This window comes from Taudactylus pleione, unplaced genomic scaffold, assembly GCF_031769625.1.
Source record: "Taudactylus pleione unplaced genomic scaffold, aTauple2 ptg000949l, whole genome shotgun sequence".
NCBI classification, from domain to species: Eukaryota; Metazoa; Chordata; class Amphibia; order Anura; family Myobatrachidae; genus Taudactylus; species Taudactylus pleione.
This window is the reverse complement of record NW_028285350.1, coordinates 396,878-410,870: the sequence shown is the minus strand read 5'-3', so window position 1 is coordinate 410,870 and position 13,993 is coordinate 396,878.

Sequence of the window (13,993 nt, the reverse complement as noted above, 5' to 3'; positions counted from 1 at the left end):
CCCCCTTACCACTTACAGACCTAACCTGCTTTTCTGATTAGATCAGTGGAGTTATGACTGGTCATTCTAATGCTTTAAAAAACTGATTTTACTGACATTTCTATCTAATAACAACCACAGAACTGTGCTCAGCTGGCTCTTCTTCATCGATGTCATCCCTCTTCCTGATACTTAACCTGTCTAAAGCAAAACATCTACCACATGTCTCCAACTATCAGGACGGGACTTACCCCAAGTCTGTCTCCATCCTTCTTCTTGACCCCTCCTCTGCAGTTCTTAGTGCTCTTCCCTTGCTCTGAAAACTTGTGTGTGCAGAGCAGAGTCCTGCTTAGCTCCGCCCACTGGCTGATGCAGAGTCTGAAGAAAACACAGAGCATGGCCATGCATGCTGGTGTGTATGGATTCATCTCAGCCTGCTCCTCTCTGCTGCAACAGCCCTGGCTCCAGACTCCTCCCCCGTGACATCACCAGCACCAATCAGTGATGAATGGTTGCAGACTGCCGTCCTCTGCATGGCATGCACCAGCTAAGTGATTCAAAGGCCGGCAAGCTTGTCCTACACAGTAATACACACACACACACTAAAAGCTTGTCACCAGTGACAAATGCTAGGCCACGCCCTCCCGCAGTAGAGGGCGTGGCTATGAAGCAGCGGGGCCCACCGGGGAATCCCCCGAATCCCCGGCAGCCCAGTCCAAGCCTGGACATAGGAGACTGCTGTGGCTGCTTCTTAGCAGCGGCGAGCAGTCTCCCAGTGCAGCCCAGCACACAGCAGCGTATGCTGGGCTGCTGTGTGATGTAAGAGGGGGGGAGTGGTGCTGGACCCGGGCCCCCACCGGGCCCCTCCTGCATGCACGGGCCTGGGTAATTTGCACCTGTCCCCCCCCCTCGCAGCATCCCTGCACACACACACACATATATGTGGTGCCCCACTTAAAAAAAATGTGTATATAAAGTACTGGCCCCCACAGGTGTGGGTATAATGTAATACACAGCCCTTAGCCTGTAATAGCAGGGCAGATAAACTTTAGGTGACCCCTCTATCTCCCGAACGGTTCTGAGCCTGCACATCCCAGGAAGATGATTTGATCGTTGGCTCAAAATGGACCCTTTTGTTTGGTTGCACTGTGTTGTGGGGCAGAGGGCCCAAGGGGCAGGTTTATACTAGGTGCCCCTGACCAATGATATAGGAGAACTGGTACATGGGAGGCCGGCTAAGTCGGGAGATGGAGTATAAGGAGGCCCGGCTGAAGGGCTGCGGGGTGGTGTTCCTACCAAAGGGATTATTGTACTGTTGGAAGGAGTAGGAAATGCTGCCAGGCCCTGCATCCAGGAGAGGATTGGTGGGTCAAAATCCCCACAGTGCCCATCGCTGGGAGTCACTCATTTGGTGCCGGTGCAGAGGCCCTATGCTGTGGTTAAATCAAGTGTTCCTGACTTGTGACCACTGCTGCCGGGTCGCGGTGAGAGAAGAGGATCCACCTACTGAAATTCCACCGGGAACCACTGGGAGAGACTGAGAAGCCCGCGGAGAACCGATGAGAATCAACAGATGGAGCTGACTTGAAACTAGGAACTCTAGAATGTGCTGGAATATTGCATCCTGAGATGATTTGCTCCAAAAATAAAACCCTGCTGAACTAAATTTCAATCAGTTCAAACAAGCCATCCTCATTAATAATCTTGGCCCCCGAAACTCTTTGCTTGGATTTGACACCGTTACGGCCCATAATAAGATAATTGGTTTACTGCAAATCTTCCCAGAAACTTTGCCTCCGTAACTCTCTATTAACAACTTGGCTTCATCATTCTCAATGGACTCCAAGACTCCTGAGATTACAAAGGTTAAGCCCTTCATGCAATTATCTACTCCCTGAGGTCTATGTTTAGCTGAACTGGTTTTATCCACCGAAGAAGATGAAAGATGTGACTGTGAACATGACATTTTCTTGGTATTTAACATGGAACCTTTTCCTTTCTGAAATGTAGGTACCTCAGACGTAGTAGTCAAACGGACTGGAATGGACAAGTCACTTGAATCTACCTTCTCAGACAGAACACTGGATGCCCCCTGTTGGGGTGTAAAACACAAAATTCTTTCCTGAGATAGAAAACTTGAGACCCCCTCCTGGGGTACAAAACTTGAAATCCCCTCCTGGGGCTTGAAACTTGAGACCCCCTCCTAAGGTACGAGACTTGAAACCCCTCTTGGGGCAAAAAACTTGAGACCCCCTGTGGGGTGAGAAACTAGAAAACCCCCTCTTGGGGTACGAGACTTGATACCCCTCCTGGGGTATGGGACGTGAAACCCCCTCTTGGGATGCAAGACTAGAGACTCCTTCCTGGGGAGAGAGACTTGAGACCCCCTCTTGGGGTAAGACACTTGAAAATCACTCCTGGGGAACAACTTCAGATAACACCTCTTGGAGTGAGAAGCTTGAGACCCTCTCCTGGGGTACGACACTCGAAAACCTCTCCCGTGGTATCACCAGAAAACCCCTCTTGTGGTACGAAAATTTAAACCCCCTCCTGGGGTGTGAAACTTGTAACCCCCTCCTGGGGCATGAAACTCGAAGTGGAGACCCTCTCTGGGGGGGGGTGAAACTCGAAATGGAGACCGTCTCTTGGGATGTGAAACTCGGAATGAAAACCCCCTCCTGGGGTGAAAAACTTGAGACCACCCTCCTGGGGTGCAGAACTTGAGACCCCCTCCTGGGGTGAGAAACTAGAAACCCCCTCCTGTGGTGTGAAACTAGAAACCCCCTCCTGGGGTATGAGACTTGAAACAGAAATAAGCACTGGTTGTTCCAAAGACCCTTATTGAACCATACTAGAAGCTGATATATGTGTAATGAAAATTCCCCTTGAAACATTAGTACAGCGTACCCTTATTGGTACTGAAAACTTAGGTAGAATACTGGTTTCAGGCAAGATAAATTGCTCCTTTGAAGGTGGTAGCACAACCACTTCTTCTGGCATAGTGACGTCAGACTTCCCTCCAGTGGACAGCAAAATAGTTGCCCCTCCAGAACCTACTGAATCACAAGAATTCTTAGTACATGGTATCCAAAAGACTTGGGCCTGATTCAGAGGCGCTCGCTATTTGCGAGCACATGCTCTGAATCAGGGCAGGGATGAATTTTTTTTTTTTCCTGTCCGCTCGCAAAGCTGTGGGTGCCCACCCACAGCTAGTGTGAGTGGGCAGGAGATGGTCGCGATTATCGCAACCATCAGGCTTGCGAGGAGACCCTGTGGTAGGGTCTCAGGTCTCGCAAGCCCGAGTGGACTTCCTGCTCTAATAGAGCAGGAAGTCCACTACTGACATCACGAGTGAGGTCAGTAGGGCCACCCACAAACGGCAGGCGTTCCTTCGGGAATGCCTCCGTTTGTTCAGCCACCCCCCCTCCCCACCTACAAAACGGGGCGAGCTGTCGATCAACATCGATAGCCGCCCCATTTTGTTGCGAGCCCCGTAGCGAGTGATTTCTCACTGGCCCACCATCGGCCCGCTTGCGAGCGCTGTGCGCTCGCGAGCGGGTCTGAATAAAGCCCTTTATGCGGTTTGGGACTGGAATCACTAGACACTCGTGCCTCTTTGACCATCGTAGAGAAGAGTACTTTTCCTAAATTACGCCGACGAGGGTAATAACATCTTGTAACTGAACCCCAATTGAAAACTAATTTTCTTATCCTCGGTAGACTTCACCTCCTCGTCTGAAACTAGAGACGCATGAACCACCGATGATTGATGGGAAGAACCTGAAGTGCAGACTTTGGGGGTCTCACATCTTCCATCATTCCTCGGTGAACTCTGGACCTGATTCAGACCCGGACACTAAGAAGCGTTCGCCCATAGCTGGCCGATGTTCGCATTCTGCGCATGCATATGCATCACAGTGCGCGTGTGCGAACCAGTGAAAAAGATCGGGAAGCGTTCGCTCGTTGTGCATAGACTGCCCAGCAGAGTAAGTGACAGGAGAAGCCATTTGTGGGTGGTGACAGGGGCTGGCCACTTGAAACGGGGGAGTGGAGATGCGATCGCAGGCGTGCCTGAATGTCTCAACGCCATTTCAGAGACGTGCATAATTAACAGGCAGTGTCATTGTACACGTCACCTGGTTGTATTTCACACTGAAGTGATCGCACTGCTTGAGGAAGGATATAGTCAATCTCAAGCGCTGCGTTCGCTTCCGATGGTACCTGATGTACCGATGGTTGCATACACTTCCTGGAGATGACGTGCGCTGATGGGCATCTTAAGACAGGCTGGTGGGCGTCTGCATACACAAAGTGATCGAACGCCAAGACATAGTGGGCGAGCTTATGCTTTGCTGTACGATCGCCTGCCGTGCCGTCACTTAGCCAAATTTCCATACCCTGGGTGCGAAAGAACGCATCTAGCGAGCAGGTCTGAATGAGCTCCACAGTCTTTAATAAAGTGATCATCAGCACCACAATACAAACAAAGGTGTAGTTCCCGGTGCCGCTGGCGTTCAAGCTCAGTGAGCCTAGGGCGCAGGAAACTTTGGTGCCTCACACTACCTTGACTGGAGGAGATGGTAACTGAATTAGAGGCGGCGCTAGAAGACTTAGAGCAATCATGAAAAGTTCTGGGGAGAAGATGTTGTAGTTGTTCTAATAGCTGAGAAATACTCGTAAGGTGTTTAATGACATTGGTATCAGAAAATTGCGAGGTGAGAGGACACTTAATAGGTGGACTAGACCTGCCCAGAGACGCGGAGTCTAACTCACTTGGTGGTCTTCACCAGTGACCCTTCCAGTTGGGATATGGGTTTCGCTGCACCAAGTGAGCAGGTCGTGGCCCTCTGGACAAGTACCTGGGAGTGGCAGGTAGACCGGAACTAAATTAGAATGAATACTTGAACACAGTAGATCAGCGTGAACTGAATACTTGAGCACAGGATATCTGGGTATGAACTGAATACTTGAGCACAGGAGATCAGCGAATGAACTGAATACTTGAACACAGGAAATCGGCATGTGAACTGGATACTTGAACACAGTAGATCGGCAAATGAACTGAATACTTGAGCACAGGAGATCAGGGTATGTACTGAATACTTGAATACAGGAGATCAGCAAATTAACTGAATATTTGAACACAGGAGATTGCCAATTGAACTGAATACTTGAAAACAGGAGATCAGCAATGAACTGAATACTTGAGCACAGAAGATCCAGGTGCTGACTTGAACAGAGAAACACAGAGAAATGTGGATACAGGCATGTACTGGGAATTACTAGAGATCCAGCTGAGAGGTAACTAGTAATTAGCATGAAAGTTGACACCACAGGAACACAGGGAGGCAGTTAGAGAGCTGAGCAGCACACTAAAAGACAAACACAGGGATTTACAGGAAACACTGGAGTTCTGTGAGAGCTGAAGTAACACGCTGGGAATTAGCATGGGCGCTAATACAAGTAACACTGGTGGTCAGTGTGAGAGCTGAAACAACACACTGTAGATACTTTGTGGAAAACACTGGAGAGCATGACAATCACTGGAACAGCGAAGTTGAACAGCAGTTTCCTGTTCCTGGAGTCAGACTTAAATACCCCTGGGTAGCTGGTCATTGGATCAGCTAAGTGACCACAGGACTACCATTGGGAGAGACTAGTCAGGTGATATGGTCCAACATGGCTGCGCCCATGCCCGGCATCCCGGAAACCAGGATGCATACACGGAAGACTCCAGGGAGAATACTCAGACACCACTCACCTCCACTCTCAGCGACTGAACGCCTAAGCCCAAGGACGCCGGCGTGGAGGTGAGTAGCGGCCGATCTCAGTAAGGAAGCACTGATCACTTTATATGCTTCAGGGTTCAGCTCAGCAGCCGGTGATCTGCCCCCATCGGATGACTGATTGTTAGGATTTGCGGTTAGCAAATCATGTTGGTGGTAGTTCCCAGTCTTAGTGTTACTGGGATACTGCATCATGTCCTGTCCTTTCTCTGGCTTTTTGCAAGTAGCTGGAAATCCTGTCTTGTCTGTGTCCATTCATGGCCTGTCATTCATGCCTGTCTGTGTGTTGTTTCATGTGTTCACTAATTAACTAGCTCTCTCTGCAGAGCTCAGGTGCACACATGCCTTTGATTAGGAAGTGCTCTCTCCAGGAATTGGTTCTGATTGGACTCAAGTATCTGCCAGCCTTTCACTTCACTGCCGGCCTGACATCCGGAAAGTGTTGGTGCTCAGAATTCTGAGGGTCTCATTCAGAGCCGCTCGTAAGTGGCCGTTCGCTCGTTCCGAGCGATGTTCGCACATCTGCGCATGCGCGAACCAGTCAGTGCAGCCGAAAATCGTTTGTTCGCTAAATAGCGAATGCCTGCTATTTTGAGTGACAGGAGGGGTGTGCACCGGCCACTTTTCGTGTTTTGTGTTTTGGTTTTGGATCTGGATCTTTCTTCGTGTTTTGGATCTGGATTGGTTTTGCCAAAACCACCCTTCCGTGTTTTGGGTTCTGGGTTTTGTGTTTTGGATCTGTATTTTTTTTTTAATAAAGCATAAAAACAGCTAAAATCACAGAATTTGTGTGTTTTTCTGCTCCTATGCTATTATTAACCTCAATAACCTTAATTTCCACTCATTTCCAGTCTATTCTGAACACCTCACAATAGTGTTTTTATGTCCAAAAGGTTGCACCGAGGTAGCTGGATGACTATGCTAAGCGACACGAGTGGGCGGCACAAACACGTGACCCATCTAGGAGTGACACTGCAGTGGCAGACAGGATGGCAGTTTGAAAAACTAGGCCCCAAGCTGTACATAATGCAAAGAAAAAAAAGAGGTGCAAGATGGAATTGTCCTTGGGCCCTCCAATCCACCCTTATGTTGTATAAACAGGACATGCACACTTTAACAAACCAATCATTTCAGCGCCAGGGTCTGCCACACAACTGTGGCTGAAATGATTGGTTCGTTTGGGCCCCCACAAAACAAGCTGGCAATTAATGTGTCCTTGCACAAACTGGCTCTACGGAGGCAAGATGTCATCCTCATCCTCCTCATCCACCGATTCCTCACCCTCTTCAGTGTGTACATCCTCATCCTCACAAAGTATTAACTCGTCCCCACTTGAATCCACCACCACAGGTCCCTCTGTACGTTCTGGAGGCTGGTCTCCCTGGAAGAGCTGATAATTCATTTTGATGAACATCATCTTCTCCACATTCTGTGGAAGCAACCTCCTACGCCTTTCGCTGACAAGGTTCCCGGCTGCACTAAACACTCTTTCGGAGTACACACTGGAGGGGGGGCAACTCAGGTAAAATAGAGCCAGTTTGTACAGGGGCCTCCAAATTGCCTCTTTTTCTTGCCAGTACAGGTATGGACTGTCTGACATGCCTACTTGGATGCTGTCACCGATGTAATCCTCCACCATTCTGTCAATGGTGACAGTATCATATGCAGTGACAGTAGACAAGTCAGAAATTGTTGCCAGGTCCTTCAGTCCGGACCAGATGTCCAAACTTGGTCCTGCCTGCCCTGCATCACCGCCAGTGGGTTGCTTAGAATACCTAAGTTTTTTCCTGGCAGCCCCAGTTGCGGGAGAAAATGAAGAAGGAGCTGTTGACGTGTCACGTTCCGCTTCAGCTGACAGTGTGTTCACCAGCAGGTCTTTGCACCTCTGCAGGCTTGTGTCGGCCGGAAAGAGAGACACCACATAGGCTTTAAACCTAGGATCGAGCACGGTGGCCAAAATGTAGTGGTCTGATTTCAACAGATTGACCACCCTGGAATCCTGGCAAAGCGAATGAAGGGCTTCATCCACAAGTCCCACATGCCGAGCGGAATCGCTCCGTCTTAGCTCCTCCTTCACTTTCTCCAGCTGCTTCTGCAAAAGCCTGATGAGGGGAATGACCTGACTCAAGCTGGCAGTGTCTGAACTGACTTCACGTGTGGCAAGTTCGAAGGGCTGGAGAACCTTGCACAACACGGAAATCATTCTCCACTGCGCTTGAGTCAGGTGCATACCCCCTCCTTTGCCTATGTCATAGGTGGATGTATAGGCTTGAATGGCCTTTTGCTGCTCCTCCATCCTCTGAAGCATATAGAGGGTTGAGTTCCACCGCGTCACAACCTCTTGCTTCAGGTGATGGCGGGGCAGGTTCAAGAGTGTTTGCTGGCGCTCCAGTCTTCGGCACGCAGTCGCTGAATGGCGAAAGTGGCCTGAAATTTTTCGGGCCACCCAAAGCGTCTCCTGCATGCCCCTGTCGCTTTTCAGAAAATTCTGCACCACCAAGTTTATTGTGTGAGCAAAACATGGGACGTGCTGGAATTTGCCCAGATGTAATGCACGCACAATATAGGTGGCGTTGTCAGATATCACAAATCCCCAGGAGAGTCTAAGTGGGGTAAGCCACTGGGCGATGATTTCCCTCAGTTTCTCTAAGAGGTTGTCGGCGGTGTGCCTCTTACTGAAACCGGTGATACACAGCGTAGCCTGCCTTGGAACGAGCTGGCGTTTCTGAGATGCTGCGACTGGTGACGCTGCTGCTGTTGCTGCGTAAGGTGATACATCTACCCAGTGGGCTGTCACAGTCATATAGTCCTTAGTCTGCCCTGTTCCACTTGTCCACATGTCCGTGGTTAAGTGGACATTGGGTACAACGGCATTTTTCATGACACTGAGGACACTTTTTCTGACGTTTCTGTACAGTCTCGGTATCGCCTGCCTAGTGAAGTGGAATCTAGACGGGATTTGGAACCGGGGACACACTACCTCCAGCAATTGTCTAAATCCCACTGCACTAATGGCGGATACCGGACGCACGTCTAACACCAACATAGCAGTCAAGGCCTGTTATACGTTTTGCTTCAGGATGACTGCTGTCGTACTTCATCCTCCTCGCTAAGGACTGTTGGAGGGTCAATTGTTTAGTAAAAGTAGTGGTGTTCCTACTTCCTCTCTGGGATGATGAACGACTCCCAGCAGCAGCAACAGCAGCAGCGGCAGCAGGAGGCGTAGCAATGCAGGATCCTCCGGAGGAATCCCGGATAGGAGAGTCAGTCATGCCAGTGACATGGCCTGCAGGACTACTTCCGATCCTGACTAAGGAGGAAAATGACGAGGAGGGAGTTGACGGTGTGGTTTGCAGGCGCTTGGATACAACAGGACAACGGGATTTAGGTGTCCCTGGACTGCTTACGGTCTTAGCCAAAGTTTCTGAACTTGACAGTAACTTATTATGAACGCGCTGCAGGTGCCGTATAAGGGAGAATGTTCCTAGGTGGTTAACGTCCCTACCCCTACTTATTCCACCTTTACATAAGGTACATATGGCAAGACAGTTGTTGTCCGGATTTGGATAGAAATACTGGTCCTCCATTTATGTTATGTTATATCGATTTGATATATACGTGCGGCTAAACACAGAAAATATTTTTTTATTTTTGCTGGAGAGTAGTGCACTTTGTGGGTTACACCAGCCTTTAAGAAATGAGCCAGCCGGCTCTTTACTTATGGGACACAGGTGCACGCTTGGCGCTGCTCCTTTGTTGATGCACGTGCGGCTACTGCGCACACAATTCACAAACACAGAAAATAATTTTTTTGGGGGTTTGGACTGGAGTGTACTTTGGGGGTTACAGCACCCTTTAACGGTCAAGCCAGCCGGCCCTATACTTATGACACAGGCGCACGCTTGGCACTACTTTGTTGATGAATGTGCGGCTACTGCGCACACAATTCACAAACACAGAAAATATATTTTTTTTTTTGGTTTGGACTGGAGTGTACTTTGGGGGTTACAGCACCCTTTAACGGTCAAGCCAGCCGGCCCTTTACTTATGACACAGGCGCACGCTTGGCACTACTTTGTTGATGCACGTGCGGCTACTGCGCACACAATTCACAAACACAGAAAATATATATTTTTTTGGTTTGGACTGGAGTGTACTTTGGGGGTTACAGCACCCTTTAACGGTCAAGCCAGCCGGCCCTTTACTTATGACACAGGCGCACGCTTGGCACTACTTTGTTGATGCACGTGCGGCTACTGCGCACACAATTCACAAACACAGAAAATATATATTTTTTTGGTTTGGACTGGAGTGTACTTTGGGGGTTACAGCACCCTTTAACGGTCAAGCCAGCCGGCCCTTTACTTATGACACAGGCGCACGCTTGGCACTACTTTGTTGATGCACGTGCGGCTACTGCGCACACAATTCACAAACACAGAAAATATATATTTTTTTGGTTTGGACTGGAGTGTACTTTGGGGGTTACAGCACCCTTTAACGGTCAAGCCAGCCAGCCCTTTACTTATGACACAGGCGCACGCTTGGCACTACTTTGTTGATGCACGTGCGGCTACTGCGCACACAATTCACAAACACAGAAAATATATATTTTTTTGGTTTGGACTGGAGTGTACTTTGGGGGTTACAGAACCTTTAACGGTCAAGCCAGCCGGCCCTTTACTTATGACACAGGCGCACGCTTGGAACTACTTTGTTGATGCACGTGCGGCTAATTGCGCACACAGGGCCTGATTCAGACCCACTCGCGAGCGGCTGTCCGCTCGCAAGTGGGTCGATGTTCTGGACTGAGCATGTGCACGACGGAGGGAGCTCCGTCGTGCGCATGCGCCAGACGCGACGAGCGAAGGAAAGTCCTTCGCTCGTTGTGTCTGATCAAAGGGGGCGTGCTGTCGATGTTTTTTGACAGCACGCCCCCTTTGGTAGGCGTGCCGGGGGCCTGCCACCCTGACGGGGGCGTTCCCACGGGAACGCCTCCCGTCAGAAGCCGGCCCACTGACATCACTAGTGATGTCAGTGGGAGTGATTTTGGCTCTGATAGAGCCAAAATCACTCCGGAGCATGCGGTTGAAAACCTCAACCGCAGGCTCCGGCTTGCAGTTTCGATGGTCGCGATGGTCACGACCATCGCGGCCATCAAAATGCACGCTTGTATAGCCTGTGGGTGGTGACCCACAGCTATACGAGCGTCCAGGAGGACGCTCCATTTTCATGGAGGCCGGCCCTCATTCAGAGCGTGCGCTCTGCTCAGAGCGTACGGCTCTGAATGAGGGCCACAATTCACAAACACAGAAAATAATTTTTTTTTTGGTTTGGACTGGAGTGTACTTTGGGGGTTACAGCACCCTTTAACGGTCAAGCCAGCCGGCCCTTTACTTATGACACAGGCGCACGCTTGGCACTACTTTGTTGATGCACGTGCGGCTACTGCGCACACAATTCACATACACAGAAAATATATTATTTTTTTAGCACTTGGGGGGAGCACCCCTGATGGACAGAGCACCCCCTGGACAACACTACAGCACCCCTTTAGGACTGGGACACTGCACAGGACTTTGGAGTGGACACAGCCCCTATGGAGAACTGACTGCACAACACAGTCCAGCCAGCCCCTATGGACTTTGAAGTAGTGGACAACAGCAGCACTACACTACACTACATAGCCCAGCCAGCCCTAACTCCCACCCTCCCTCTTCACTGTCCACAGCCGAGTGAGAAAATGGCGCCGACGCGGGTACCTTATATAGGATCCAAAACCCGCGAGACTCGGAAGGCGGGATGATGACGTTTTGCCTCGATTTCAGATACGAGTCAGGCGGGAAAAGTCGAGCCTGACTCGGATCTGCCTCGGATCGGGGGGGCTCGGGGGGGTTCGGATTTCAGAAATCCGAACCCGCTCACCCCTAGTACATATGCTTGTCGATGTACTCGATTAATCTAATAAATAGCGGACATGACGTAGGATGCGAGCGGCCAGGGGGCGTAGTTATCCGAAAAACGACCGCAAGTTTTGTTTGCTCGTTCAGACATAGAGGCGTGAACAGACCGCAAAGAGCGAACGGTTCATTTGAATAGCCACCCCTTTTTCTGAACAAACGACCGCAAATAGCGTCTGGCTCCGAATCAGGCCCAGAGTGTGGAGTATATAATAAGGAGATAGAAGAGGTACATACAGAGTGTGGAGTATATAATAAGGAGATAGAAGAGGTACATACAGAGTGTGGAGTATATAATAAGGAGATAGAAGAGGTACATACAGAGTGTGGAGTATATAAGGAGATATTAGAGATACATACAGAGTGTGGAGTATATAATAAGGAGATAGAAGAGGTACATACAGAGTGTGGAGTATATAATAAGGAGATAGAAGAGGTACATACAGAGTGTGGAGTATATAATAAGGAGATAGAAGAGGTACATACAGAGTATGGAGTATATAATAAGGAGATAGAAGAGGTACATACAGAGTGTGGAGTATATAAGGAGATTTTATAGGTACATACAGAGTGTGGTGTATATAATAAGGCGATAGAAGAGGTACATACAGAGTGTGGAGTATATAATAAGGAGATAGAAGAGGTACATACAGAGTGTGGAGTATATAATAAGGAGATAGAAGAGGTACATACAGAGTGTGGAGTATATAATAAGGAGATAGAAGAGGTACATACAGAGTGTGGAGTATATAATAAGGAGATAGAAGTGGTACATACAGAGTGAGGAGTATATAATAAGGAGATAGAAGAGGTACATACAGAGTGTGGAGTATATAATAAGGAGATATAAGAGGTACATACAGAGTGTGGAGTATATAATAAGGAGATAGAAGAGGTACATACAGAGTGTGGAGAATATAATAAGGAGATAGAAGAGGTACATACAGACTGTGGTGTATATAATAAGGAGATATAAGAGGTACATACAGAGTGTGGTGTATATTATAAGGAGATAGAAGAGGTACATACAGAGTGTGGAGTATATAATAAGGAGATAGAAGAGGTACATACAGAGTTTGGAGTATATAATAAGGAGATAGAAGAGGTACATACAGAGTGTGGAATATATAATAAGGAGGTAGAAGAGGTACATACAGAGTGTGGTGTATATAATAAGGAGACAGAAGAGGTACATACAGAGTGTGGTGTATATAATAAGGAGATATAAGAAGTACATACAGAGTGTGGTGTATATAATAAGGAGATATTAGAGGTACATACAGAGTGTGGAGTATATAATAAGGAGATAGAAGAGGTACATACAGAGTGTGGAGTATATAATAAGGAGATAGAAGAGGTACATACAGAGTGTGGAGTATATAATAAGGAGATAGAAGAGGTACATACAGAGTGTGGAGTATATAATAAGGAGATAGAAGAGGTACATACAGAGTGTGGTGTATATAATAAGGAGATAGAAGAGGTACATACAGACTGTGGTGTATATAATAAGGAGATATAAGAGGTACATACAGAGTGTGGTGTATATAATAAGGAGATATAAGAGGTACATACAGAGTGTGGTGTATATAATAAGGAGATAGAAGAGGTACATACAGAGTGTGGTGTATATAATAAGGAGATAGAAGAGGTACATACAGACTGTGGTGTATATAATAAGGAGATATAAGAGGTACATACAGAGTGTGGTGTATATAATAAGGAGATATTAGAGGTACATACAGAGTGTGGTGTATATAATAAGGAGATAGAAGAGGTACATACAGAGTGTGGTGTATATAATAAGGACATAGAAGAGGTACATACAGAGTGTGGTGTGTATAATAAAGAGATATTAGAGGTACATACAGAGTGTGGAGTATATAATAAGGAGATATTAGAGGTACATACAGAGTGTGGAGTATATAATAAGGAGATATTAGAGGTACATACAGAGTGTGGTGTATATAATAAGGAGATATTAGAGGTAAATACAGAGTGTGGTGTATATAATAAGGAGATAGAAGAGGTACATACAGAGTGTGGAGTATATAATAAGGAGATATTAGAGGTACATACAGAGTTTGGTGTATATAATAAGGAGATATAAGAGGTACATACAGAGTGTGGTGTATATAATAAGGAGATAGAAGAGGTACATACAGAGTGTGGAGTATATATAAAGGAGATATAAGAGGTACATACAGAGTGTGGTGTATATAATAAGGAGGAAGAAGAGGTACAGTGTGGTGTATATAATAAGGAGAT